We start from the raw sequence: 20614 nt of genomic DNA on the forward strand, positions 1-20614 counted from the left end.
ATTCTCATGTAACTTTATCCCTCTGAGCCCCCCAAATATTTTACTAAGAACCCTATTCTCAAACATCCTTAATCTCTGTTTCTCTCTCAAAGTGAGAGTCCTAGTTTCACAACCATACAGAACAACCGGTAATATAACTGTTTTATAAATTCTAACTTTCAGATTTTTTGACAGCAGACTAGATGACAAAAGCTTCTCAACCGAATAATAACAGGTATTTCCCATATTTATTCTTCGTTTAATTTCCTCCCGATTGTCATTTATATTGGTTACTGTTATTGCTCGAAGAAATTTGAATTTTTCCACCTCTTCGAAGGATAAATCTCCAATTTTTATATTTCCATTTCGTACAATATTCTGGTCAAGAGATAATCATATACTTTGTCTTTTCGGGATTTACTTCCAAACCTCTATCGCTTTACTTGCTTCATGTAAAATTCCCGTGTTTTCCCTAACCGTTTATGGATTTTCTCCTAACATATTCACGTCATCCGCATAGACAAGAAGCTGATGTAACCCGTTCAATAACAAACCCTGTCTGTTATCCTGGACTTTCCTAATGGCATATTCTAGAGCGAAGATAAAAAGTAAAGGTGATCTAGAAATGACTGTAAATTGGCTGGATAAAATGTCCTTGCTTTAGCCCGCAGTGAATTGGAAAAGCATCAGATAGAAACTGGCCTATACGTACTCTGCTGTAAGTTTCATTGAGAGACACATTGTAATTAATCGAACTAATTTCTTGGGAATACCAAATTGGGAATATCAAATCTAGGCCTATACTTCATACAAGAATATATAGTAATTCCTTTTGCAATACACTCCGATATATTCATTTCATACGCTAATTTGGATAGTGCTACCGATCTCGTGGCAAAGTCTATTTTTTATCATTATTTCACAGTCATAAATACACTAACTTTTGAAAATGTAGTTTCTTCCATTCTACTACATACTAGGATAGGTGTCTTAATTCTAAGAAAAATTATGAAATAAAAATTCCCTGGGCGAACAAGTGGAAATCTTTAAGATGATTAATTTAATAGGAAAGTTGATATAAAACCTCAGCATAAAGTCAAAGCGAAATCTAGCATAATATTGTGATATTTTCTTGAATCATATTATCTTACGTTCTTCAAGAGAAAAAAATGATTATGTGAGTCCAGTGGACACGTATTTTCTTCTATGAAGAATGCACAAGGAACATATTCTACTAAAGAAAATTCTTAAGATTATCGACTAGTGCAATACAAATTAAAGGCTATGACAAGTCACCACACCCACGTTAAAACCAATCCAATTGTTTCTTTCCGCAACACTTCGACGTTAGTTCCATTGCCAATGTTATGCGTATAATTATAACAGCTACCGTCACTATGAAGATATCGGGATGTTCAACGCCAGAACAAATAAACTATGCTTAGGGATTCGATCAAAATTTTCAAGTGTGTAAACAGAAATATAAACAGAGATTCATCGGGGTGAGTGTTTTTTTTATTCAAATATGTGTTTTTATTACAGTACAGCAGGGAAGCAAAACGGTGCTACAGTTGAGGCACACGTCGCAAGCTGGAACGTCTCTCATCCCTTCCTTTCACCCCACACATCATTGGACATGGTAGGGGGAGAGGAGATATGTATTCAATGTGCTTGCGGAATGTCACAGATACGTAATTCAAGGCCGAGGGATTATGAACGAGGAACAAACTCTTTCCCCATGCTTCCACCTCTCTCTCCCCAGTTCTGCATCCCTGCAGTAGGGTGTCAATAATCCTAACGTCAACAATCTGAACCGTCCAAAATCCAAATCCGAACCCTCATTTTTTTTACGAGCGTTTAAAAAATCGCGGGCATGGTTCACTCTCGATCCTCTCGACTCTGGTCACTTGTGCTTTACGACGGAGTGGAGGTGGCTGGAAGGAAAATCGAAAGAACCCGACTCCCGAATGTGTCCAAAATGAAGTTATGGCTCTTTTTAATGCCATACCCGGCTTCGAAAATTGTGACAAGGACGATGCTAACTAGGCCTAATGGTTGAATCTTGACCAAAATGACTTCGGCTACTACATTTTGAACGATGACGAACGAAATTCTGACTTTTTAACAGATAGTGAAGCAGCTGTAGATGAAGATGAAGAAAGCCCTAGGCCTACTCACGCATACTTAGCTGCAAAGAAGCGTAGCTCAATAAAATTAAAAAAAAAAAAAAAAGATCAAAGGCTTTTTTAAAATCTGTCTATTTTTGTTTGTAGTTTAATATGTAGGCCTATTGAAATCTTTAAAGTTAATATATTATGTAGTTAAAATTATTTTTGCGTCGTTTTTGCTATATGTTCGAAAATCCGAACGAATTGATACTCCGAACAGGGCTGAACATCAACTAGTTCGGATTATCGACGCTCTACTGCAGTGGTCGTCAGCACTTGCTGAAATGGGCAAAGGGTAAGCGGAGCCGTCCCGTGTGCCCCGTCGTTCAGCAGGTAGAGGTAGAGAGTATACCCGCTAGCAGCTATGAATGCACCATAGTGCAGTGTGTTCTCCGCGGGTAAAAGACGCTAGCCCCAGGGTGCTCTGTGTTAATGACCGCTGCCTACTGCATTTTGGTACGGCTGCACGAAAAGTTACGAGAGGCATGCTTATATTCAAACAGTGCGCGCTGCCGATCAATACACCTTCTTCTATTAAAACCGGTAAATGGCACTGTTAAACCTATTATGCACTAGTACACTGTTGGAAATTCTAAAATTCATTAAATATTTAAGCGAATCTGAGAGGAATCTGCAGATAGACATATTGGTTAGAAAGTATACTTTAGACTCTCTATTGGCACAATCGTTCTTACCGAATCTGGCAACGCTGGCTGAAAGACGTCACTTGGATAACAATTGAAGAAGTGGATTCCAAAAAATGTCCTAAGTCCTTTTTTTAGATTCTAACTTTCTTTATTAACGTTTTAATTTATCCTTTTCAAGCCTGTCGAGGCTTATAATTGTATAAGTTTATTTCACAGACTCTCTTAAGTGTTGACTTATTATCTACATATATTTCGTCAAACGGATCTAAGGGCGTCAAATTTATTTGATCATTTTTGTCATTTTTTTTTATAACTTGTCATTTGAATTTAGACTAGTTTGGGATCCACCTCTTCAATTTCGTGTCAATAATATTGCCTTCCTAACCAGACTCGATGTTGTATTGATTGTTGATAGTATATTTATCGGTGAACTTCTATTCTCCTGTCCTAATTTCACAAACTCTCAATCACCTTATTACCACCGCTCCTTGAAGAAATGCTATCTCGCCACTCAATTATGTAATACATCTCCAGAACGTAACAGCTTTATTTCTAATCAGTCGTTTGAACTGTAAAAAGAATCAGAAGTAAATAGACAATTGAAGGGCTCAGAGCCATAGCGGGCCAAGAGCCATTTATTAAAAACGAAGAAAGCAAGGGTTAATTTAATTTAATGAAGATTGACATATCATTTAATCTTAATGTGCATACTTTATCTTACTTGCTATATGTTTCGTTAAATTATGGTAATCACTTAATTTTAACTCTTGTTTTCTCAGTTTTTAATAAATGGCGCTTGGCCCACTATGGCTCTGAACTCTTCAATTTATCTTTAAGTTACAGTCGTCATCATCATATCGCAGCAGCAGCAGCAGTAGTAGTAATAGTAATCATCATCATCATCATCATCATCATACTAGTACTCTTGCCTTGTTCTCAAATGTCCGGTCCAATCTGAAAAAGTAGATCTTCTTCCCATCTTTATCGAGGAAATACAACGTCAGATAGAGTATTTCAGTACTCTAATCAATATGTTTTACTTTTACATTTCAATCTCAGTAAGATATTTATCTGAAACAGCTATTTTAACAATATAATATTTACAATACTGATTTGAATTAGGTAAATCCTTATAAGAAAAAACAGACATGAGTTTGTTATTTTCTTGACATTAAAGTGATTGTTATTTTCTTGACATTAAAATCAATATTTCTCAAAATACAATAAGAGTAACTGATTACAAAGCCTACATATTTTTATAGACTTGCTATTGACAGCATGAGTACGTTTCTTTCCGACGGCCTTCATGCTGACATTAAAATCAATGCAGACTTGTGAATTATTACCTCCTTTTAAGCTTAAATTAAGTCAATAGCTTTTAGCCTCTTTTTGCCTTTTAACCCAGAAAAGAAAATTGATTTCACTTTGTTCGTCTATTTTAATTCTGCTCATTCCAGTTATTCCAAATAATTCAGTAACTTTCTTCATTCTTACGTAAGTCAAAGTTATGCAATGGAGCGAAGTGAAAAGTCTCATAAGAGACTAAAGTAAAATACAAATTCAATAAATTAGAAAGGGGTATAAAACGATAAAGCATTTTTAGAATTCAGCGATATGTATGGCTAGATAACGCATTTGCCAAACATACGATACTATATTATCATTCTATACTGGGGCCCCGATCTGAATCCTCACAATGATAAACCCGCGTTACTGTATCTTAATACAGTGTCTGAATAGGATCTCCATGAAGAATCGTAGCTATTCCTGTTGATTTCTGAGTTAATACAATAATCAATGCATCACGTCACTATGATAGCAAAATTTTTAACATAAAAAATCAACTGACATAACGGATAAAACATTCTGTTCGTAGTAAGATACGTATACTATGTATTCTTCAAGATACTTTACAGTGGGCAAATTCTTTTAATTGGCTCCGCTATAAACTATCTTATTTAGAAGTATTAAATTATTTTTATTAACAATTATTAAATTTATTTTAGCAAAGATGTACAAAGTGGTTTAAGAATAATTATTATACTGGATTACCTATTATTATTATTATTATTATTATTATTATTATTATTATTATTATTATTACCATTTCTATCATCATCATCATTATTATTGTTATTCTTACCAACTAACACTATTAACACTGGTGTATAACAGGGACGTCCTCTCTCGCCTCTGCTTTTTATAGTAATAATAATAATAATAATAATAATAATAATAATAATAATAATAATAATAATAATAATTTATTTTATTTGAACGATCATAATAATGGTACACTTTTGGTTGGCACTCCCGATGAAGCAAAAGCTTGTGGCCGGGAGTGGAGTTTACATCGAATAATGAAAAAGTAATATTACAAGTTTAAGCCTACATTAAAATAAATATTCAATTGCTTAATTTAAATAATCAAATATATGTAAGCAAAAGTAAAGGGATGAATATCAAAAGAATAATACAAGAAAGAATAATATAAGAAACACAATGAAATTATATCGGGTAAAACATAGAAGATTCGGTTAACTTTAAAGTACGTTTAAAAATAATAAAATGAAATGAAAAAGTATTAAATAATACAATTTTAAAATAAATACAAAATATTATGCAATAATATAATGGAGTAATATATTATATACATGAATGATATTTTAGTTCTAATTGATTTATTGAATTTTGAAAGATTGAAAGATTATCTTAGAAATATATATAAAATTTCATGTAAGAGAGAACTATAAATAATTAAAAATATCAAAAGTGAATATATATATAGGCTATATATAAAGTATAAACTATTAACTTCAAAATTAAACATTTTATTCGGGGCCTAAGAATAATTAGCTAAGTTTTGAGACCAAACAAAGTACAAATAGGTGCAAGATTAAAAACATAAAATTCTGGGTAAAAGAGACTCACTTAAGGGCGTGAGGCATGGACCATTCGGAGAAAAATCGCATTACTGAAGCTGAAATGAAATTTTGAAGAGAGACTACTGGCAATACATTATTGGACCACAAAAAATAAGGAAATCTTACAAAAATTCTAAGTTAGTCCAATATCCGCCTGCTTGAAGCCTTCTTCACTAAGAACAGTAGGTGACTAGTTTATGGCTGGAGACTATTTGGATTTGAAATATTCGCAACCAAAAGTAGAAACAATATACTGTACATATGAAGGATTAAGAGCCATAGTGGGCCAAGCGCCATTTATTAAAAACGGAGAAAGCAAGAGTTATAATTAATAGGATACCATAGTTTACTGAAGATTAACATATCATTTAGTTTTAATGTGTATACTTTATATTACTTGCTATATGTTTCCATTGAATTATAGTAATGACTTCGTTTTAACCCTTGTTTTCTACGGTTTTGGTAAATGGCGCTTGGCCCACTATGGTTCTGAACTCTTCATATAATAATTCATTCCTCCAAAACACAGGGAATTGGATACACTGTGGACTACTCTGCCATTCGTTTAATTTATTTCTCCATTCCATGTAGAAACACGAAAGAAAAACGTTTGGATATATCTCGACCTCGAATGATTTAGTGTTTTAGATCTCAAATAAATACCTAATAATTATTTACCAAAAATTACAATATTCCATATATATTATTCCACTATAAACTGACTCGTAGATATTCAATATATAATTAAGAGAAAACTAATTCAGAGACAGATAGACAGATGACATTCCCGAAGTTAATTTTCCGTTATACATTTTTCTGTCATATGTCTCGGAATCGATTCTTAGAGCATCAAAGTACTTTTTGTAACATTTCTTATGAGAAAGTAGAGGACTAATAATTATATAGCTACTAAGTGGAAAGTTTACAACCCACGCGATTACTACATGCGATTAATGATGACAATCCTGATCGTCGAATGCAATTTTGCGAATGGTATCAGCGAATGGTAACTGAAGACGAACAATTGGTGACGAAGGTAGTGTGGTCTGATGAGGTTCAGTTTAAACTTAATGGAACAGTGAATCGACATAACTGCGTCTACTGGGCACCGGAAAATTCGCTTGTTCATGTGGATAAGGCGGTCAATCTACCAAGAGTTCGTGTGTGGTGTGGACTGTCATCTAGGGGCTTAGTAGCACTCTTTTTCTTTGATGGTACTGTCACTGGAGAAGTGTATCTCGAAATGTTACGCACATCAACTTTACCAGGTGTACGTGCGCTTTATGGAACTGATGATGAGGTCTTCTACCAACAGGACGGGGCGCCACCACGGTCGCCAGATCTAAACCCCTATGGATTTTTACTTTTGGGGAACTGTGAAAGATCAAGTCTATAGACGTGAGCCGCGCACGCTGGAGGATCTTCACCAGGAGATTATAGCGGCATGTGCAGCGATTTCCATTGAAACATTGACCGACGTAGCTGCGGCGACCGCTCGTCGTTGCATTTCGTGTCTGTCCGACAACGGCGAACATTTTGAACATCTAAAGTAACCATGTGTTTAACTGAAGACAGTACTACATGTGTGATCGTATTTAAATATAAAACTATCACATAATAAATAGTTTTCGTACCTTAAAGAGTGTATAAAATTTTTTGGCGAACTCTATATACTAAGAATTTGTCATTATTTTGAAACGAGTGGGTTACAAACACAGACTACACACACTTGCAAATCAGCCTGGATTAGACGCACAAACAAAAGAACAGTACAGTGACTTCTCAAGATGGGATACAAAGACTGAATACCCTCCAATCCTTACAGGTAGCTTTCGCAAAGAGTATTTTCGGGATTGTAGCTGCATCTTCGGCTGGGCAGTATTTATTGACTGTGGGACAGCAAGGAATGAATTTAAGCGTAGAAATCCGATTTTAACAGGAGGACTAAAAAGTTTCGTAAAATTGATTTAAAATTATGCATATCTATAAATCCATAGATATTCAGGATGTTGGAAGATCGAAGAAATAATCTAATCTTTGTTAGAGTGAAAGAGGCCATTGGACCATGCCGTCAGGTTGATGATGTACGACTCTGTTTTTCCTCCCCCTGAGGCACAGACAACCCTTAAGTAAGTAGTCAGTCTATTTGTAAGCAACACACAAAGCCACGCTCACGTCGAAGGCCGAAGGTTTTTCTCTCAGACAGGAAGCCATAATTAAAGTATCAGCAATTAGCGTCTGTAATTATATTGCAATGTATCTCTTCATTCCGATCCGCTCGCTGTGCATTCTCTTTTATGTAATTACACTTTTTCACCTCACCTCGCCTTCCAATGTTGCACACTCATTCTCCAGTCACTTGAGATGTTTCCAACCTTTCTTTCTGTTGCTTGTTTCAAAACAACCTACTGTACATTACAGCTAGATTCACTTTCGTCCCTTTGTATCTACTACATTTCCTTGACACACAATTGTTACAACTAAACATTCACTTAAATGTTATTTGATAACACCGACATCAGAGTTTGTCATATCATGATCTGAGGAAAATGCATCACTCCAAGAAGAAATAATCAACTTCAACCAATTATAAGAAACCCAGAAATAGCTCAGTTGAAGAGGTAGGTATGTAGATGTGTGGGTATCCCCTTTAGACGTCATGAAGGCGCATGGTGGTATGGAGGTAGAGCTCAATGCTTTCATAGAAAGGGGTGGTGTGATTGCAACCAAGTTTAGACCCAATATCGAATTTGACAAGTAGTCAAGTGAACTCTGGGGCCGTTCTAGAAGTTTTGGCAACAACAAAAATCTCGAAATTATCCGGAATAGAATCCTGGATGACTCAGTTCGCAATCAATAGCTTTATAATTTGAGTTGTCCGGTCTCAGGAAAATAGAACGAAATATAGAAAAGAAGAACGAAATCAAGAAAAAGGAAAAATAACATAAAACGGTAAAAGAGGAAAATAGTGAAAAAATCGTGTATTCAGAAACAGCAAGAAAACAATTAACGAAATAAATATTTAACCAAACGAGAAAGAAGGAGTTAGGAAATAGATAGCGAAATAAGAAATTACAAAAATAAGCAAAGAGAAAAAGAAGAATGGAATGAAAGACTGTCAGAAAGAAAGAAGAAAATAAGTGAAGGAAAAAGGCAATATGAAAATGTAACGAAAGAAAAACAGAAACAAAATAAATTAATATACTTAATGAATATATCATCGGGTTAAAAATGCAGGAGGAGGAGTTAGTGGATTTAATTTTAACTGGATTGTGTAAAGTTTGTGGAGGACACAGCGACTGATTGACAGTTTTCTGCAGAAATTGATTTGTCCTGTCATTCTGATTTCAGCAACATCCATTAAGGTCACATCACCATCCAGTCAATGGTCTCTGTAGATTATAAACATCTATAACTAACAACCTCCTATCATGTCAATCGGGATCCTGACCTTTCCAAATTTTACACATTGCTTCAATAATGCTTAATAATACATTATTTCGATTTATGTATATAGTTCGATATATCACATACTGTACATGATATTGGTATCAACATATATATCTAATTCATGAAATTATTGTATGTTTTATTTTCAATAAAAAGAAATAGCCATACATAAAATATACAGAGTGATTCACGAGGATTTACCGCCACTTACGGAGCTTATTTCCGAAGACATTCTGAGCAAAAAATATCACATAAACATGTGTCCTAATCTCAATATTTTCAGAGTTACACTAATTTGAAGTTGTTAGTAAAATATCTTTCTTCTTTAGTTTTAAGGGTAAAAGAATATTACAAATATATAATTAACTGCTGTACTCAGAAATATCATTTCTTTAATTGGCTAGTTTTCTGAAGCTAAAAATGTGTTGTTAATTGCTTATACAGATTTTGTTTTTAAATTCTTAACTAAAAATTACATCATTCTTAAGCACTTATCGCAACATTTGTTACAAATGATACGACTTTAGGAACTTGATTCTTCACAGTTTAATTGTGCATCCTAACGTACAGTCTTAAAGACTTTAAAAGAGTGGCGTGATTTGTAACAATTGTTGTGATAAACGCATAAGAAAAATGTAATTTTGTAGTTAAAAATAGAAAAAAAAAAGTCTGTACGAAACAACTATAGAATTCACAACACATTTTTAGCTTCAGAATACTAGCCAATTACATAAATGATACTCCTGAATAGTTCATTCTTAATCTGTAATAATATTCTTTTATCCTTAAAATTAAAGAATACTGGTATTTTACAAACAACTTCAAATTAGTGTAAGTCTGAAAATTTTGAGATTAGAACACATGTTTATGTGACTTTTTTGCTCAAAATGTCTTCCAAAATAAGCTCCGTAAGTGACGGTAAATCTTCGTGAATGTGAATCACCCTGTATTTGCTAAAGACTACAATTTCTGTAATTGAAATGCATCGAGAGATAATTTAGAAAATAAGTGTTCAGTATGTATAATATGAATATTAAGGAGTGTATATTAGTGTCCTGCAATATTCGATCCTGGGAGAGGAAACTAAAACATCACAAACTTCGTTTATTTCATATGAAAAACTAATAGGAAGATCTGTGTTAAAATCCTTCAGCGGTTAAAATATAAAGGGATGGGAGTGGAGGACAGCGAATATTTGTATCTTAAGGTGAAAGAAACACGATAGGCCTCCTACTGCAGAGCGAACTTCGCCATACTCGACAACTTCAACCGAACATAGCGCCTATAATGCAAGACGCTAGTATATATAGGATGTTAAAAAAGTATGCAATATTTTAGGAGGTGATTTTTTAAGAGGTTATTTTACGGCGCTATATCAACATCTTAGGTTTTTTATCGTCTGAATGAGATGAAGGTAATAATGGCGGTGAAATGAGTCCGAGGTCCACCACCGAAAGTTACCCAGCATTTGCTCAAATTCGGAAAAAACCTCAACTAGGTAACTTGCCCCGACCGGGATTCGAACCCGGGCCACCTAGTTTCGCTGCCAGACGCGCTAATCGTTACTACATAGGTGTGTACTTAGGAGGTGATAGTATACATCAAAACAAGAAAATAATATCTAATAAACATGGGTCCTACAACACATACTTCCTGAGATTCGAACACTTGTTCATAGGAGGTGTAGGAGGTGCTCAATGTAACGTCCATCCATGGCAAAGTATTCCTCTGCCCCTTGGCGTAAGGAATCACGCACTCTTTGAAACCTATTTTAATACGTTAATAAGAAAGTCTTGATAACGATACCCAGTTAATCTATGTTATGGCACATATGGCCCTATTAATCTATCACCAAGAACGCCTGAGAATCGGTGCAGATGCCTTGTTTCTTCAACTGCATGGGGATTTTCATCAGCCCACACATGATGATTACCAAAACTCACATCATCATCTCTGCTGAACCCCGCTCATATCCGCAACCAGACTTTGTTTTCAGTATTCCTTGCGATGTATCAGTATTCCATGCCAAGAGTCTCAACTACAGTATGATTATCTGGTAGTCTGCTGTATTGTAGGGCAGAGAAACGCATTGCCATAAATGGACGTCACATTGAGCACCTCCTATGAACAAGTGTTCAGATCTCAGAAAGTATGTGTTGTAGGACCCATGTTTATTAGACATTATTTTCTTGTTTTAATGCATACTATCACCTCCTAAAATATTGGGTACATTTTTTAACACCCTGTATATCTTCGGTCCTGTAATCTTTTTTTTTTTAGTAGGTTATTTTACGACGCTTTATCAACATCTTCGGATTCTGTAATCTTACTCAATGGAGAGTTTCAAGTGAGGATGTAATATGGTCTTACTGTATTTACGGATGTTCTATATGCAACGAATGGAGGCATTATGTACGCGTTGTAATACGTTCTGGGATTCTTGATGTGTAAAATCTTCCGCATTTTTAGTGCAAGCAATTTAAATTTCGCTTCATGCGACAACACTACTTTTTTTCTGAATATTTAATTTTGTTTAAGGGCAATTTACTATATTCAATATAATATGTTGCCTGGTTTTCACTTTCCATTTTTGATGAGGAAGTCATGTCGAGGTCTAGTGGACACATTAACCGCATCTCCTCCTAGTCATAAACAATTTCTCGTTTAAATTCGGGTCAGTGTGGTAATCTCGTCTCCGCGTAACCCCAGGCGCTGCCTGCTGGTAGTTGGGCTACAACATATTGAATCTGCGTCTCTAGGGACATCAATATGTGCCGACTTCTTCATACCTATTTCACCTGTACATCAGCTGCAGCCAGACGATTTGTGGAATTAACTACCTCACATCAAGACGAATCCTATGAATTTGAGCAAAGCATAGGGTAAACTGTCAAAGCAGGCTTTTCAAGAAGTGTGAGAAGAAAAATAAACATTAAAAATTATGATGACGTCATAAAGAAATAACAAAAGGAAAGAATGAAAGAGGAAAGAGAAGAGAAGATATGAAGAGAAAAGCTTAGGAGGAAAGTAATGTATGTATGTATTTATTCATACTGTAAATGGGTATATACCCTGTGGCAGTGGTAACTAATTACACTCAACAATGACAATTAATAATAAACAGAATGAAAATACAATTAATAAAAAATTAATAATAATAATAATAATAATAATAATAATAATAATAATAATAATAATAATAATAATAACAAAGAACATCCTAAATTAAATGAAGCACGGTCACTTAAAATAACATTTAAAGTGGCTTATAATTTATATCTTAACCCTAAGTTCGAACTAAAACCCACGAGTATGATATGTTCATACCTGCACCAAGTACCTTTCAGCACTACACTTATTTCGCTGTCAACTCACTCACTGCACTGAAACTACGACACATTTCACTGATTCTACCCTGATTTCACTAACATTTCAAAAACATTTCACTGTTCAAGTACTTTACACTGCCATTATAAACTATAAAACTTCACTGACACAAACAAACTTCCCTGACACAACACACTTCACTGACACAACACACTTGTTCACTCATACAACACTTCAAATAAAAAAAAAAATATCAATTACACCCTTTAAATAGTGTGCATAATATACTACCGTCTATTAGTAAAGTCCTTAAGCCTAATTTTAAATACATTTTTGGTTATTGGTAAAGCCTTCATTAAGTCTGCAGGTAAAGTATTCCAGTCCCTGATAGTACGATTGAGAAAAGAAAACTTTCCAGTGTCCGTCCTCTGTCTTCTTTCCCTCAATTTATATGCGTAGTCGTTCCTTGAAGAGTAATTTGGCGGCTGCAACCCATTTAGTAATAAGTAACATAAAAAGAAGTACAGAAACAATAAACATAAAGTTAAAAGGAAACAAAGAAAACAGAGTGGGCAAGATGTAGACAGAAATATGAAAAGAAAAGAAAGAGGAAAAGGAGAAATGAAAAATGAAGAAAGAGAATAGATATAAAAATGCTATCAATGATGATGATGATGATGATGATGATACGATGACGATGACGAGTATAAGATACCTGGCATAAGATGAAAGAGAACCCAAATATGGAAATTGATTCTTTATGGAATCTAGGTTAATGATTTTTATAAGTGGGTGGGATCACATCAGTGGAAACGTAAGATTTTAACATATTAGAACGTACATAGAGAGACGCTCACTAATTCCAGAGTGTAGGCTTATCATTCCCAAAACCGAGCTATCCTCGGAGTTAACTGGAGTATTGTTGTGGTAGAAGTGGTCGGAGAATATTTTTTTCAGGCTTCTCCCACTTGCCTCAGCATTACTAATTTCACTCCACTCTTCTCTCAATTTCTTATCACTTCATGTCTTAAGAAATATGGTTTCGGTTTAAGGTGTATCATCTTCGGTTATGTCGGATGGATGTTGCCAGCCGGATTACTGTTTTTCTAAAACACGCTCACGGCAGTACACTGATATCAGATTGAGATGCTCAAAGAGTGATATACATTGACGTCCGAAGATAATAATAATAATAATAATAATAATAATAATAATAATAATAATAATAATAATAAAGCAACACAGTGAAATACATATTGGTGTTAAGTGATAAATAAACACGATTTACATGATTACACAATAAAAATAAGAAACAAAAAATAAAAATAAATATAATGGAATACCCTGTATTAAATATATGCAACGAGTTAGGTCTGGAAACTCATCATAAGATATTTTCATAATTTACATTTAAAAGAAATTAAAGCTCGACAGCCCTTGACTTCAGGCGGCAGAGAATTCCAGTGACGGGAAGTAGCAAGAGTGAAAGATGAAGAATAAAGAGATGATGTGTGGAGTGGCATTTCTAGCGTGTTATATTGTGACCGAGTATTGAAGTTATGATAGCGAAAAAGATTGTGGAATCGGACAAATAAGTAGTCTTTGATACCATATTATGATCTTAGGAACTTGACTGATGGATATGAGTATAGTGTAGTGTATCTGAAATATCTCTGAGATGATAAAACAACGAATGGTTTCCTACTTATTTTATCCCTACCTTTTAGGAGTTGTATGCATACAAGATTTATCTGAATGGTCTACATGCTTATAGTCAACGTGGAATATATTATTCTGGTATTTATTCTTGTTCTTTGAGTTATTCTCTTGAGTATTTATTACTATTTTTGCATTGATTTCCTTTAAATTTATTAATTTTGAGTAGTGACGTTGTTGAATTTTGAATATAGTTGTTTACTTAAGTAGTTTAATATAATAAAATATTGATTTGTGGTGTCAGTGATATAATTTATTTACCTTAGGTTATGATGTATATATCAATTTGTTTTATTAGATTTATTTTTTATTTATTTTTAGAGTTGTTCTGGTTTTTATGGGTTTTTATTTTATTATTAATGATATAATTTATTTTATTGAATGGGATATTATTAGCTTTAATTCTGGATCTGTTGTTATGACATTTTTATTTAATTAAATGTCTTTACCGACGAACTTCCGTCGACTCCACACGCGCACGCACGCACGCACACACACACACAAATACAAACACAAACTTGAACATACACATACGCACAGAGTCTTGAAAACTTTTAAGTTGTTTCGAGTTGGCAGTATGATTAAACTAAACGTGTCTATTGTCTTTTTATGTTATCATGTGTACAAAATTAACATACATTTTAATTCTTCTCTTTGCTTTCACTTATTAAGCATGCAATAGCACAACACATTTTTTTCCTTTGTAAACAAACTTTCATCATTGCACATGTGTTCAAATTATTAATAAAGTTGTATGTCTTAGAGTAGTAAGATCCTGAAATTTTAGCTACCCAACATCTGCCTTTGTCCTTTTGATATTTACCGACAGTTTGAGAATTATGTAAGACGGCGTTAATAGTAGGAAATAAATTAGCAGACACGACTCATTGACTGTATTGTTCGAATGAAAGTTGTCACTGCCTCCATAAGCAAAGGAAGAAGAATGCTTTACATAACAAGACAGCAGTTCTTGATACTGCAACATATTTCTAGGAAGGACGCTGCACAGTGTTAATGAACTAAACTTATATAGGTACATACATCCTTAAAAGGAGATTTCATATTGATGGATGGATGGATGGATGGATGGATGGATGGATGGATGGATGGATGGATGGATGGATGGATGGATGGGTGGATGGGTGAGAGTGAGTGAGTGAGTGAGTGAGTGATGGGAAACACCACAATTTTTAATTGAGCTACATTAAATTCAAGCAAAATTATCATTTATCTAATTTTTACTAACTTCGGTTTCATTTGATAAAGTGTCAGCTGACCAAGATAGGAGGGAGTAATAATTGAGTTGATGAGACTACCATACAATGATAATGAGGCCATGGTGAAATGAGAATGTAATAATTATTGAGAACCGAAGTAGGCCTACGTAATAACAAACCTGCTTCGTAACCACTTTCTCAACCAAACATTTAACAAAATTTCTTCTGAACTCAAACTCCGTTCCTATGTTTTGACAGACACTCATCGGTAAACGAACAATGGTTGAATAAATTTACACGGGAAACCAAAATATTTGGGGAACACCTGCCAAAGTCGCAATTTCAACCACAAATTCCACACAATGTCTCAATGCGAAAAAATACCCTTTATTTGTATTAGCCGATAATAGAGTCTAGTGAAATAAAAAGACGTTGAAACCGAGGTACTTTGAGAACACTTACTGAAAGATTCTTTTCAGACTACAAATTTTACATTCGAGACTTTAGAAATATAATATTGAATACTCCATCGTGTCCTGAAACTTAACAACACAAACTACATACAGGTTTCATCATCAGGACAAACAGGTACAGAATATGTCACTCTTCAGGACGTACCTACTTTTGCTGATGATGGAACCTGTATGCAATTCGAAACGTTTGGGATATTAAGTTAAAGGACACGGTGGTACACCAAAAATTTACTTCTCAAGTAAAATTTCACAGCATCTGTTTCAAATTGAACTCTATTTCTAATCACTTATGAGTCTTTTCATCAATATTGAGCAATGGCCGACTATAATGACAGTGGAATATACTGAACAAAAGTTGCTTTTCCAACCAGGAATTTCATCAATTCTGTCCGAAACCAAACGCAGTACCACTTTGTTGCGAAGCCCTCCGATATAATGTAGCTATGCTGGAACAAAAATAACAATGAAAAAATGCTCCAACGACAGTTCCTTAGCCATAAATTTAACAAAATATAAAAAATAAGACTTTTTCTCTTATTGAGGAGCATTAAACTAGACTATAATAAAGCTTAAGTGGATTTTAAAACCCAAATTTCATAGTACCTTTTGTTTCGAAGTGAATTCCATTTCTAATTAATTATGGGTTTACATTGATATTTGAGCAATTACCAACTAGAATGGCAGTGGAAACATAGGTATTTAGAGAATACCTACAGTATGTACTTGAAGTTGTTTTCCAAACTACGAAGTTCTCCGAATTTGTATGGAATCAAACACCATTCCTCTTTATTCAGAAGCCCTAAGATGTAATGTAATCTTGTTAGTGAAAATAGATTTGAAGGGTTCTGAGCCTTAGTGGGCCAAGCGCCATTTATTAAAAACGGAGAAAGGAAGAGTTAAAGTTAAGTGAATACCGGTATCATAGTTTAATGAAGATTAACATATCATTTAGTTTCAATGTGTACCTATACTTTATATTACTTGCTATATGTTCCCATTGAATTATGGTAATAACTTAATTTTAACCCTTGTTTTCTACGGTTTTAGTAAATGGCGCTTGGCCCACTACGGTTCTGAACGCTTCATTTACTTCCAGGAAATATCATCCACATCTGTTTCTTAACTACAGATTTCACAGAATATGTAAAAATTACAATCATTTCTTCTTTTATTGTGAAGCATTCGATATTAGAGTTATCGTATTTGCCAAAAACCTGCTTTAAAACGATATAACAGTAAATTTCATGAAGTCTGTCTGGAGCAGAATTCTGCTCCTCGTTGGTGAGAACCGTGAGCTCACTAATTTATGACTGGCCGCTACTCAGGAATGGATGCAGTCATGTCGTCTTGAGAGTTGTCTAGCAGTAAATAATCCCAAATCATGTTTCATCATGCTCATTCTTAAGTGAACCAATATCAAACATAACAGTCACGACTTCTCTTCGAGGAAGAATCCGAGCGTCCGTAAACACGAAAGAGACAGGTCTGTTATCTGGAGTTCTGTGCTAAAGAGAATTTAATATTAACAAAAACAAGAAACAAGCTAACGCGCTTAAGCCGAAGTGATCTTTACGTCTATATTTAAATTATGTTACATTCTAAACGATAAAATAATAGATCACTTTCTATTTTACCCAGTTATCTGCCTACGTAGCTTTCGTTTTGCTGATTAGTAAGGAGTATTACTGAATACATACTGAACTCTAACGTAATGATAATTATGTAAATATTAGTAAAGAATGAATGTAATAATAATAATAATAATAATAATAATAATAACAACAACATATCCATTTGTGAAACTAGTCCCATTAAACGTTAACAGTCTTGCTATACAGAATGGAAGTGAAATAGCCTTGCAGATTTGCAAATCGATTAGCTCATGTTATATGTAACAAAAAGCTATAATATCATATTAGTGAAGTTAACTTTTTTTTTCAGAAAAAAAAAAGTTTTTTTTTTTTTCCCCCAAATGTTTAACTGTCTCTTATTCGTTAACTATTGAGAGTAGGATCGTTATTGGTGGAAAGTTAATTTTTTTTTTTCAGAAAAAAAAAACGGTTTTCCCCAAATGTTGAACAATCTCTTATCCGTTAACTATTGAGAGTAGGATCATGATTTCTATCCATTGACAGGAAATCTAATAAAGACTAATTTATCCCTCTGAGTATTTCAATAGCATGCAAAGTTTTCGTGTAAATTTAATTTTAAGAACACCTAAATTCAAACCATTGCAGGACGCGAACGCGTGGCAACGTCTTGACAGATTACGTACGGAGACTCACTGACTTCATTAATCTCTTACATCTGTATACGAGTAGAGTGTTTTAGCGACGATGTTGCCGTACTGCTGAAACTTCAGACTTAATTTTCTAATTAACCGTGCATTTAATCATAAAACGTAATATAAGTTTTCTATTCATTTACGTGTACCCAATCGTCTCTTTCAACCTGCAAGGTTATTTCACTTTCACCCTGTATATGTTGCTTAAAAGAGTGAACAGTTATTATTCGTAAGATATTCAAACACACTATTGATAATTTTTAACTCAAATGGACAAATATTATAATTAAAATAATTTTACAGGAATAACTGATCAATGATCATAAGGGCCAGGAAACTGGAGTAACCCAGAGGTGTAAATCCTAATGAACATAAACAAGGTGCTCTATAAGATAGTTGAGATCATAATCAGCTAATCAGCTAAAAATTTTAATTCCTGTTGGTACTGTAAATTCTTGAAATATTATTAAAATACAACAAAATAATTAAAACAGTTGTATGAACACATTTCATGAAGAAGTTGCTCTTTTATTAGACATGTTCCGGAGTTGCTGCTTCCTCACAAACAGTAATTTACAGTAACGAACCGACGATCAGATGTTTATTCAATCATTATTTTGCTTATTCATTCGTTGTTTCGTTTCCTTGTTAATTCCTTCGTTCACTTGCTTCTTCAGTCACTCATCCCTTGATTCCCTTCATCATTCATTAGTTAGTTCTTTCCCCCTCTGTTAGGACATAATACGTTCATTTTTTCAGTTTATATTCCCTCACTGTTTTCTAAATCCCTGTATTAAAATGACTTTGTAAGAAATGAGGAGGGGCCTGCTCTAGGCATAATAAGTCTCAGGCTGTGGTGCCAAAATTAGTAAAAAAAAAGTGGCTGTAGAATGTGTGGAGAATGTCATTTAATTATTTCATGCTAAAAATGCTTGCATTGTTATCTATAGAGTCCCTAGATCTGGGGAGTGTGGTGGCCAAATGTAGAACATTCTTTTCAGCTCTAGGTTGATCCAAGTGCGACATCTTCAAGGACATAATATTATACTGTTGTACTGAAGAGTCGATGAGTGTGCATTCATTAACCAAATCTCTTCTTTTACATATGATATAGTATGCTCCTCATGTATGAGAAAGTCATATAATTATCCTGTTTATTTAGGTGAATTGCATTAACCGAACAGACTAACTAGGTGGTCTTTCGCACCAAAGGTCTAACATAGTTACCACTATCACCATATAAAACTTCAATTAGGGTAAACTAGGATCTGTTCGACAGTCGGGCATGTTGGACACTCTGTACTTTAAAGTGTTACCTCTCCACTTGTGGGCACCACATTCTGCTAGAAGTCAATGACGGTAGTAGCCCCACTCGTGGCTACTTCCGTCATTGACTTCTAGCAGAATGTGGTGCCCACAAGTGGCGAGGTAACACGTTAATGTACAGAGTGTCCAACATGCCCGACTGTCCAACAGACCCTAGTTTACCCTATGTTCTTTTTTAATTTATTAAAATTTCGATATTTACCCTTATACAGTGTTATTTGGGACCTCTGATAACGAATTTGAATGACATCATATGCGCCAGGAGTCACACGACAGCTGAACTGTGGCGCGAGGTGACAGACCAGTAGTGAGTGATCTCATAGTCAGAGTGTACAGCGACTCACAGCAGAAATTCCCAAGAAAAACGAATCTTTTTGGGAGGGGTACACTACAACTCTTTCCAATGCCAAGTATAATTAAGTGAAAATAAAAGAAGCCTGCAATAAACGAGGTTTCGTTATTTTCAAGAAAGACATCTTCTGTGTACTTAATAAGTTTGGTAAAGCTCGAATGGAATTAATTTGCATCATCTTGTGTGGTGCGGCGACTTGTGACGGGAGTGGATTTGCTTGCTTTTTCCACTCTGGAATTAGTCCCATCCGAGCTTTGCCAGCCTTATTAGGTACACACAAGATGCCTTTCTTGGAAATAACGAAACCACGTTTTTGCAGGCTCCTATGATTTTCACATAACTGTACGAGGCATCGGAAAGGTTTGTTATGTATCCCTACCAAAAACACTCGATTTTCTTGGGCATTGTTACTGTGATACACCGTGCACTCTGATTATGAAATCACTCACTACTGGTCTGTCACCTCTCGCTGCAATTCAGCTATCGGTGTGATTCCTGACGCACATGACGTCATTCAAATTCGTTATCAGAAATCGGAAACAACTCTCTGTATTTTCTGTAATATATTCACCTTCGATTATGTATTAATATTTTCTAGATACGTAATATTAATTATGTTATTTACTTACTTACAAATGGCTTTTAAGGAACCCGAAAGTCCATTGTCGCCCTCACATAAGCCCGCCATTGGTCTCTATCCTGTGCAAGATTAATCTAATCTCTATCATCATATCCCACCTCCCTCAAATCC

This window comes from Periplaneta americana, chromosome 4 (assembly GCF_040183065.1).
Source record: "Periplaneta americana isolate PAMFEO1 chromosome 4, P.americana_PAMFEO1_priV1, whole genome shotgun sequence".
NCBI lineage: Eukaryota > Metazoa > Arthropoda > Insecta > Blattodea > Blattidae > Periplaneta > Periplaneta americana.